This window comes from Gallus gallus, chromosome 3, assembly GCF_016699485.2.
Source record: "Gallus gallus isolate bGalGal1 chromosome 3, bGalGal1.mat.broiler.GRCg7b, whole genome shotgun sequence".
NCBI lineage: Eukaryota > Metazoa > Chordata > Aves > Galliformes > Phasianidae > Gallus > Gallus gallus.
Genome location: NC_052534.1, coordinates 97,647,029 through 97,658,269, shown reverse-complemented (window position 1 = coordinate 97,658,269; position 11,241 = coordinate 97,647,029). Strand labels below are relative to the sequence as shown.

General features: G+C 37.0%; 1 long non-coding RNA gene across 1 annotated transcript; it reads left to right on the top strand.

Moving 5' to 3' along the window:
• The first annotated feature begins 278 nt into the window (after nt 1-278).
• LOC107051692 lies at nt 279-9,326 on the top strand. Its single transcript, XR_001463422.4, has 3 exons — nt 279-481; nt 555-721; nt 5,571-9,326. It is a non-coding gene; the product is annotated as an uncharacterized LOC107051692 (long non-coding RNA).
• Nucleotides 9,327-11,241: the final 1,915 nt, after the last annotated feature.

The following is an 11,241-nucleotide window of genomic DNA, read 5'->3' as shown; positions in this document are numbered from 1 at the left end:
CCATAGTCATGGGAAATATGGTTTTCACATTTTACACAATTTACACAATTTACAAAGATTCTATAGCTAGGAAATCATAATTCAGGAAAACAATATTATTTGTACTTTGTAGGTCTCCCCTATGAGGAATGCCTGCTGCTGCAGTGTTTGTTTAAGTACCATGCTTAAACTAGACTCTAGCTCCCACGTGACTCACTAGCTCCATTTTCATTGCCCCGAGCTCTTTTTTATTATTTACCTTGCTTCTGAAGTTCCTTGTAAGGAGATTAAAAGCCTTTACCAAAAAATACAGTGAGTTTGGGGCTCGTTTTAAATGCAGTTATTCACTCTGCAAAGAATAAATAACATGGTGACTGAGTCACAAAGCAGCTTTAATGTCTTCCCCCTGACACTGGCCAGGCTGATACAGGACCATTGGCCATTTTTCACTCAGAGCAGAATGAAGGAAGAATAAGAAGGAGAAGATGGGAAAAGACGCATGGTGAGCGAGAAAGCATTTAGTGTTTAAACCTTTTTACAGAGTGATTATAAAATGGATCTGTATCTTTGAACAGGATCACAAAATGCGTGGAGAACCTGCAACATGACTGAGGTCAGGAATGAGAGTCTGTCTTTCAGCCACTGATGTGACGTGAGGGGACATCTGCCAGCTCAGGAGGGAGTCTGAAGCCCAAGAAGATAATTGAAGCAGTAATAAAATCTCATTCAGGACTCATTTTAGGTGAGTGCTTTCCACTTTGGCTGCATTTTAGAGCAAGAGACATCTTTCCTACATTTCAGTATTAAGGAAATGATGCGAATACACCACACTCCCCTTCCCCCCCGGTACAGCACACTAAGCAAAACAGGCAGGTGGGATCTTCTGAGCTAATGACATACCAAAATCATAATCTAGCAACTAGTGGTGCCTAACAGATGCCTGCAGATGTCTAATTAACATCCATAAAGCCCTTGAATCTCTTAGATGGAGTCAGTATATAGTAATAGTGCAAATTATTATCATGAGTAGTAATTGCATCAGAAAAGAATTTTGAATATTCTGAAGAAAAAAAAGTATTTTATTATTCCTTTTGCTATAAGAGGACTGAATAAAGACCAACTGAGAATGCTTTTTTTCCCAAATATTAATTATTGTGCTTCTGTGTAAATAATAATAAAATCATGCTAGAAAGTGAGTCAGGAGTCCCAGAAGTTTGGATTTCTAACAGAATCTAAGATTCCAGCTAAATCTGACAGAAAGTCAGGCAATGACCAACTATCAATGTATTTGAATACTTAAAGCAGACTATTCAATAATGCTGCAGAGATACCAAGAGCATTCTATGTCCTTCTCTTGTCCCCGACCCTTAAACTGCTTTGCATATCGATATTTAAATACTTTGCACAGCTGTGTCTTGCAGGCTTCGCCTTCTCCATCTGCTTGTTTGTTTTCCTGGTTTTATTTTTCAGGCTGCTATTTTGTAAAAGCAAAATTATCCTTTTGTGTCTCCTCTGCCTCTGTTGTTTCTTGTAGATACTGTAAACTACAGTATCTATAGTACTTCTGCCATTATAGATTTATATACTACTAGATAGTGTGGGATAAAGATAAGAAGCCTCAATAGATTCAAAGGCTGATGCCCTAGCCTTGCTTATAAATCCCCAAAGCTTTTTTATGACATTTTTTACGTGGTGTCCCCCTGTATAAGTATAAATGACTTTTTTTTTTTTTTTTTAACTGTATATGATGGGTCAACATCAAAAGAGAGGACAAGCCAGTAGCTATTTTGCAGAGGAAAATTATTCTTTACATTAGCAAGACTGACTCTTTTTGAGATAATCTGAATGCTCTGACAAGAAATCTTCCTGAAAACTGAGCGCATGACCTAAGAAAAGTAGAGATTCAGATTTGAATTTTAAATCACTTCTCTGTCTTTGGGTCAGCATGTTTGAAGAATGAAAGGATGTGTCCTGACCTTTTTATCTTTGGGGGGGGGGGGAATAACATAAGATTCAGAGATTTACCTCTTATTTCAAAGAAACTGGGCCAAGTTTTTAACATCTGTCTCCCACTTATTTCTGGATTACTTATTGTGAAGAACTTTGCACAGGATGTTAAAAATTAATGCCCCTGCTTAGCTATATATATTTAAAAAGAAGCTCAATTTTCAGCACAAACAGATGTTCTTTACTTAGGTGAGGTGATAAAAATATATATATGTATTGTTTTGATGCATTAGATTAGAAGAATCGGATAATGATTTATGATGACACTGTTAGGTCAAAATCTTAGCGTAATAGGACAAAACATAGAGGCCACATATCAAGGAGACAAGGTGTTTATAATATCCTACAGCTCTTATATTCATTAATGCAGCTCTAATCCTTTGTTCCCTGTGAGTGAGTGGCATCCTGTGCAGAGCCTATCAATGTGGAACAAATTGCATGAGGATTGCACCTGCTTAAAGAAACCTCACAGGTTACCTTAACATTTAATTGATCAGGTTTTGTAATAGCTGTTATATCTTGTTGAATTGTGAAATGTAAAGAGCAAGGCAGAAAAACATACCCTACTGAACAGAAGATTAAGAAACAGGAATCACCAAAATTAATTCTGGATGACTTTGGGGAGAGGGAGTGGAAAGAAGGTAGTGCCAAATTTTCATCATAGCTTCTGATTGTGATGTTTGCACTTTGACACAGCTTGCATTCAATTCATGGGTGGTGCACAGCATTTCTAGCTCCCCTTTGACTCCACTGAAATTTTATAAAAGTTGAGAGTTGCTGCCTGAGCCTCACAGAAAAACCTAACCATATTCAGATAACCCCTGGTACTTATATAACCAACGAGCACACATCAGCTTGAAACAGAAACCTGAAAGAAAAAAAAAAACAGCATCAAGATTAGCATAAGTAAGTGTATACACATTTGGGTATCCAGTTCACATCCTCTTTACTCACCAGTTCTTCTAGATTCACAGAATTTAAAGAACAATAACAGCAAAAAACTATGCTCATTTATTACCCCTGAACTGAGGTCAGATATTTGTGTTTGAGGGAAGAAGGTGTTTTTATCTGTATGCCACTGTTCATCAGCTTCTCCAGTGTCTGTACTGCAGCCTACAGTACACTAGTTTTAATTAGGTCATGGTTGTATTTATAGTTGTTGCTGATTTGTTATTTTACAGTTGTGCTTAGGAATCCCAGTTGTAGACCATTTTGCTCTCAGCCTTCAGAAGTGCAACACAAATTTACTCCCTGCCTCTCACAGATTACAGACTAAAATAACTCACTTAGGATCAGTATACTCCCCTTGCTTTCTCACAGTATTCCAAAGGCTAATGCTTTGGTTAGAAAAATACTAATGGATTATTATTGCTAATAATAATTAAATAAACATGAAAGATTCAAAGTACTGAAATAAATAGATAAGGTCTCATCCATTTTGATTTTAAGCACTACTTAGTGCGAGGAGAGGAAATGTAATGTACTCACTGGCCAACCCTGAGGACTGAGGCACCTGAAAGTTTTCATATTCCCACCTCAGCAAGTGTCAGTATCACCCCAGAATGTGATTCTTGATATATCTGCCTGGCAGGTTGGCCAGTTATTCTGAAGCTCACTGATTCATGCACCCATAGGAATGGGACGTTCGGAGCTGTATGTGTTTTACTACCTGAGGCCATAAGTGTACAAGACAGCAAATGAAGGCATTAGGGCTCCTTGTACCAGTTCAAAAAGCTAGATGATGCAAAGGGCTGATTCTATGTTATCTCAGCTGGATCCAATTTGTTCAAAAATACCTGAAGGCTTAACTTTGTCCCAGCGAGCATTGTACCAGAGTTTATATTGCTCATCCTCATCATACTAGAGCTGATATCATTTGTTCTTCCATCACTGGAAAAAAAAAACAAAAAAACAAAACAAAACAAAACAAAACAAAACAAAACCAAAAACCATAAAGCCAAAATAAACTCTGAGGTGTATACTCTGGCTAATGTGACAGAAATACAGTCACCTGACCACAGCTAAGTCAGATCACATTTGTTTCATGCAGGACTAATTTTGCTAGTGATCACTTTTTAGTAAGTGATTTACACTTTACATAGCAGTAAAGATCACAGAACCCAGAACTCTGAAGGAAGGTTGTATGAATTGCCTCTTCCTACCTCACAATACAGCATCACTTGTCCCACTCAATACTCATATGAACCACTCCAAGGTGAGGAGAAATTCCCCCACCCCAACTGAAATAACCTCTCCTTCAAGACTGAATTAAGCTGTCCTCCAAATGAACAAGGCATGCACTTAACCTCAAACTGAAAAAAAGGAAATATTTTCATACCCGACAAGGGGATAGATTTTCACTTCCCCCACCACATGGGAAATGCAATTGGTGGGTAGGGCTAAAACACACCCCAGATAATCCCATGGTAGCTCTAGCAGCCAAAACATCTATAATGTGTTTACACCGTATCTTCCTGATGAACAGTGTCCTGGGAAAGGCTCTGTGGCTGACCTTATTTTTCACATTCTACAGTGATCTGTGTGTCATTTTCACTGAATTGTATGAAAATGCTTTCCAGTTTTTACAGACATCTTTGGAAGGAACTGCTTTTACCTACAACAAAAGAACAGTTTTGTTTCTTAACAGCACTGAGGATAAGCCAAAATGCACTAATTTCCCCTCACTTGTAAAACATTTAACATATCGCTACCCACACCCTGTAATTTCAAGGCTCCTAGGATTTATATTTTAAAAGCATAATTGAAACTTCTTGGCAAGGGCCCTATGACTTCCAGTCAAAATGGTTATAGAAAAAAAATTCTCTGTCTCCATGTAAAAGAAATCCTGCCTAAATTTAAAGCAGTTGATATTAGCTCTTTTTCCCTTATAATAATATCTACCATTAAGATGACAGCTAAAATATAAGGTGTTCTTGCATTTCAAGGGACTGTGAGAGGAAAGAGGGTTGGTAGGGTTATTTTAGTGATGCCAAGCTGAAATCACAATATACTTGGTCAAAACATCAGTTTGCTCATCTATATATGGGAATGTATTTTTACTTTAAAATTTATTCAAGATCTCAAGTGTTAGCTCATAATATCATCATAATTTAATGTCTAATCTAGCACAGGAAAGAAGGTGCAAATGTTCCTATTTTTGTGGTGTACTACAACAGCAGTTTTCATAAGATTTTAAAATAGTTTAGACGGAATATGTTCATCTACATTATCTCACTGGATGTGGGAGTATTGCTGAGGTTCAGTGTTCTGTTCTGTTCTTTACAAAAGATTTGTTAATATTCTGGAGAGTAGCAGGTGTCCAAATCACATCAGTGTAAAGGGCACTCGGCTTCCTCTCGGCTTCAGGTACCCATATAGTGTCAGTGAAGAATGATAACCTAAAACAGAAATTCAGCAAAAAGCATCTAATGACAGCAGGACAGGGAAAACATTGTGAGGGACCATGAAATACAATAACCTATAATCAAAGGTACGTCTTTTTTTTTTAAACATCTAATCTTGTGTTTATCTAAAAGACTCCTAGAAACTACCTGCGCTGTATTGTTTATTTTTCCTTCCTCCAGGCAGAAGGCAACACCCCAAATAAGAACCCCTGGCCGTGGACCTGGGGCAGCAGCAATCTTGATTTCTCTGCAGAACAGAGTCATGGGATTCCACAGCCACTGAGGCTCAGCATTTAGGTACTGCCCAGTGCAACCAGCCTGCATGTACCTGCCCTCCTCTGCCAGTGAATTTTCCCCTGTAATAAAATCTGACCCATTATAATCCCCATTTCATCCTACACAGGCAACGAACTGTTCTGATTCTGCTTGCAATCTAGTATTTTGTTTTCTACATGTTTCATTAGCTTAAAGGGAGAAAAAAATATATGTAATGTTGATTGTAGCTCATTTCCTGCTCAGTGCTATTGCCTGTAGGCCAGAGACTGATAGACTGATGTCAGGTCTATGATACCAGATCAAAATGAAAGGCAAGCTCTGAATATAAGTTATTCAAAGTTGTGTTAAAAAATAAAAATAATAATTGTTCCTGCTAGGATCTACATTAACAAATATACAATGACCTTGATGCAGTGGTGGTTATCAAAGAAAAATGTGAGATTAATGATGGAGAGAAATGTTACCCAGCAGTTTACCCAACATTATGAAATTCTATTTCAAAGGAAATGACAGTGATCACTAATCTTAGTGTTTTCATTGTACTTATCTTAAAATAACAATCACTTTTAGTAGGTAAATGAGATTTGGCCTTCCAGGAGATAAGAAAAAATGTTAAAGTTATGTTTATGAAAAGCCAAATTGAGTGCTGTGATTGCTGTGACCTTTTTTCTTTATGCTGTCCTCATCTACATAGTCCTATCTATAGATGAACTCTAAAAACCCTTAGGGCAGGGAAACAGTTAAGTCATCAGAGAAAGATCCTCCTTTGTTCTAGATGCTGTATAATACTCAGCAAAAGCAGCCTTAATTCCTTAATACAAATAAAAATAAATAAATGTATCATAGTAACATGGGGTTGGAAGAGACTTTAAAGAACCTATAGTCTATCTGTTAGGGCTGCTCCAAAAGTAATGCCTCCTACTTTTTGATGTTAGCCTACAATGTTTGAAGCAGATGTTGGTAGTATGACTGTAGAGGTTAAACCTTCCCACCAATATTTTGTTGTCATGTGACAGATGGCAGCAGAGGGGCTGTCTGACACAATGACATCTTATGTAGAAATGCATATGAAGCAAAGGTGTAGAACTGAATGCCTCCACTTGTTGAAATCCATTGATGCTTGCTAAACGTTGATGGAGACCAAACAGTGGATGTCAGCACAGTGAGGCTGTGGGTGGTAAATTTCAGCAGAGGTAAGAGCAACATGAATGACAAGGCACATTCTGGACAACCATGCATATTGTTACAAGTGCAGCATGCAGACTCTTGGTCAGGGCTGGTGAAAATGCATAGCTAATGGTATGTTGAAATGGTATTTTGTAGCTGAGAATTTGCTCTGTCAAATAGTGTTATTGTGCTCTTTGCATCTGTTGTAGTTTCCATGGAAATAAATAAGAGCCATTACTTTCACAATGACCTATGCATTTATAAGTCTTCCCAGTATTCACGTGGAGGACAGAAAAACAGGACGTTTTAATTATGATAAAATGATGTTGTTTTGTTTTATTTTTTTTTCTCAAGTACCTACAGATGACAATACAATAAAAGATAATAGAAGATTATGAATATTTTCTTTCTTATCCTTCAAAGTTTGCATGAATAATGTGCTCCCTCATTTATAGAGGACAGCAACATCAATTTTTTTCCTCATTAAAGACAATCTTTTGTTTTGCTAATATAGATAATGTGTCCTAGCACATAATTTCATCATTGCTGATGTTTGCCTTTGGAACTATAACATGAAAGAGTATCGCACTGTAAAAGCTTCATTATGTTTGTTATTATTGTTTTGTTTATGGGTTTTTGGGTTGTTTTTGTTTTGGTTTGGTTTGGTTTGGTTTTTCGAATGTGTGTATATTGGTAAAATTCTGTGAACTACTGTGGAACAATAGTTTGCTTTTTTTCCTTTGGAGTTCATTCAGCACAAACATAAATGCTCCACTGATACAGTGTAGAGGATACAATTTGTAAATTTAGCTTAGCAAAACCCAGTATTGTGTGTTGACAGACAAGAAAAGCTATGTCTACACTACAATGAGGAGTTTAGATTGCTGCACATGCAGGCATAACTGAGCTAGCTTTAAACTTCTAATCTTCATTCCTGTATCAATAGCAGGAAACCTACCAGAATGTAGGTTTTCTGCTAAAACCCAAGCTTAAGTGAGCAAAACCCAAGCTTAAGAGCAAACAGAGTGTGGAAGCATAATTTTGAGCCATCAATATTATGCTTGCACATAAACCTGAACATTCACTTGGCAGCTGTATCCTATGGCATGCAGTTTTAAATTAAAACTAGCTCAGTATGTCTTGCATATGCTACAATCACACTTCAGTCTGAAACCTCATACAGCCTAAATCGAAGCAGCAATGCATACTTCACACTTAGAAATGGTCTTCCAGATCTGGTCATCTGTGGGACAGATGTGTAACACATTCCTCACATCTGAATCAAAAACAGTTTTACATCAACCTTCCTGTTGTACTTCTTTTCAACCACCCATTTCCAGATCTGACCATTGGCAGCAGTCATGTAGTATGTTTGGTTTAATACCTTTGCACCCCTGTTTTTATTTATCCCATGTAAGCACACATTCTCCTGGGCAATCTTGGCAGTCTCTGAGGGGCACTGAAGTGAGCAAGGAAGAAGATGACAACTGTGGCACTGAAATGAGTGCACACCTACTGAAATGAGAAAGCAATCAAAACCATGAGAACGCATGGCAAACTCGTCCATGGGAGCCATTTAAGGAAGGAGCCTTGACTTTCAATATATTTTTGGAACATGCGGTCAGATATTATAAAACTACCTTGTATTCTCTTCACCACTTGTGGCAACACAAGCATGCGACCTAATACATTAACAATCTAGATCTGATTGCAAGTTAATTGCAAGTAGAATGTAATGGTCTTGCTGTGCACTAAACCACTAACCACTTTCTCCCCCAAGATCCTCTTTCATAATATGATGAAAGTGTTGTAGAGAAGAAAATATATCAGGGTTCTCTACCATGGTATAAAATGAGAGCTTAAAATAAAATATGATTTCTTCTTATCTTTTTCACAATGTGAAGAACTCATCCAGTTTTCCACATAGTTGCCAGACTTTACCTGGAGATACAATACCACTGCATGGAGAGGACTCTACACATCAACTGCTGGCCCCTCAAGCAAGCAACACCTATTACAATGCTCATGGTGTTACTATGGATTAAAAAGCAGAGGAGAGTACGACAGGGTGAAGTTGGAGTCCTACTATGTGTTATCATTTAAAAGCAGAAAATGTATTGCTTTTTTTTTTCTGGTAGTATTTGAATCAGAGTACTGCATGTTATTACCCTACAAACTACCCTGCTGTTCTTTCTGTTGTTGTAAAATGAAATTGGAACCCATGGAGTAGAGGTCCAATTTAGCTCACCGTGGTTAAGTGCATTTAACCTGACATGTGTCCTCAGATCTTCTGGTGAAAGTAATTATGAAAGTGAACTACATGGTAATATATGATAACAAGTGCTTATTTTCCTGCTCAGTTCATTGGAACTCTAGTCGGGGAATATGGGGTGCCATTGTAATATAAATATCTTGCTGTTGTTTTGTTGCTGCTAATAATAACAACAAATGTCCACTATTAATGCTATTAAAACTATTTAATACTTTACAGTATGCTTTGCGAATAAATAGTATGTGATGGAAAAGAAATGCCTTTATGTTCATCTATTGCTAACAGGACTTGTAGATTGTGTTGTCTGAAATACACTTTTCATAAAATATATATATATATATATCTAATTTATTTTACCATGAAAGACAAGACTAGTAACAGTAGATAGACTAAATGAGAGCAATTAGTGGTATTGCACAGATATCCATTACAGCCCAGCTAGCAGTAGCATGTTGTATCCTGTTTGATGAGAACTCAGCACAGTGGTATTTGCTAATGTTATTACTTCTACATTCAAAAGAAAGTGAAATGGGTCAAGATTCAGGAACTGTAACCATAGTAATGAGTAGCAGGATTCCAGTGTTTAAAGGAGAACTGTTAATTTTTTAAGGAGAAAAAGAAAGAAAGAAAATAAAAACAACAGGGAGATAGGTGTAAAAAGAACATAAAGGAATATAACCTGACAATAATGCCAAAGAGCCCAAATCTGATCCTGCTGAAATTATCTCAACTCCTACTGATTTACTGGAAAGAAGATTGGAGTTCAGCCTAGCAACTAATAACAGTTCCTATGAATTGAAGTTGCTGGAGAGGACACTCCTGTGCTTGAAGATCCAAAGAGTCCCAGCCAGGATATGAATCTCCTTTCCCAGTCTTGGACTTTCTGTGTGCCCAAACAGAAGGACATGCACTACATTCTAAACAGTTAAAGACAGCCTTTGCCAAATGCAATAAAAGCTGTTTGCAGATTGAAACTTTGAGAATTTCAGCATGTTTTTTTCTTTTTCCTTTTACCAATAAGCAAACATTGCACAACTCTTGAAGAAAAGCCATGTTCCAGTTTTTCCAAGAATTTTAAGAATCGCATAGTTTAACTGCATTTTATTTCCATCATATCAGTTTCCAGGTAACAAAAGTGTATGATTTCACATTACACTCTATGAGATTGAAATTCTGTCCTCATACCTATGCAGTACTCATAATTTCAGTAATGTTACATGAATACAGTTCAGAGAAGAGTTTCATCTAAAATGCTAAGATTTCAGTCTCCTCCAATTTGACACATAGTAGAATCTAAATTGTAGGCATCCAGACAGCTAGTCTCAACTTTTTTTCTTCTCTCTACAAATTGTTTTTATCTCTTAGATTATATACTTATATATTAATTGAACAGATTTTTAAAAACATCCCTTACAGTTTAATAAATAAGGTATTTTTTTAATTTGAACAATTGTGTCTGTGTTCTCCAATCTTATATTCAAGATGCTTTGTTATCCTCTCTTCCAGTTTCTTATGCTTCTCCTGAGTGCAATTTCTATTAGTGTATTTTGTGCATCAGAAATTTACACTGTTAGTCAAAATTAGCCATCAAAACTTTCCCCATCTGCAGAGAGGGGCAGTGAGGCCAATTGACCTGTATTTCCTCACCAGCTACAGAAGGAGTCTAGACAAAGAGCTTAAAGTAGACAGGTAGCATTTAAACGGGCAATGTGGGAGTAGATAATTAACAAATAAGACAAATAAATGGTTGCCAGTCTCCTAGGATGTGCAGATGTCAACTAAGGAACAAATGTGTTTTCAGAATGCTGAAATTTTTGGTCAGTATTCGGTCGTTTCTACTTCTAGCTTTTTAGTCTGTCCTTCATTTTTGAGTTAGTTTGCTTTTGTTAAAAATGAAGTCTAGCAATAGGGTGGCTACCTTCCACTTTATTTATTTATTTATTTATTATTAGCAAAACCCTTCAACCAGGATATATGGTGATAAAATTTCTGACAGAAATATTAGGTTTCCATTCTTCCAAGAGAAACTATGGTGTCAGAGTACCAGTGCTCTGCAAAATTCTGCCTTACCTTAATCTCTCCATTCTTGCTCTCTCTCCTTTCATTCCTAAGCAACCACCTGGCTAGCCTCTGACC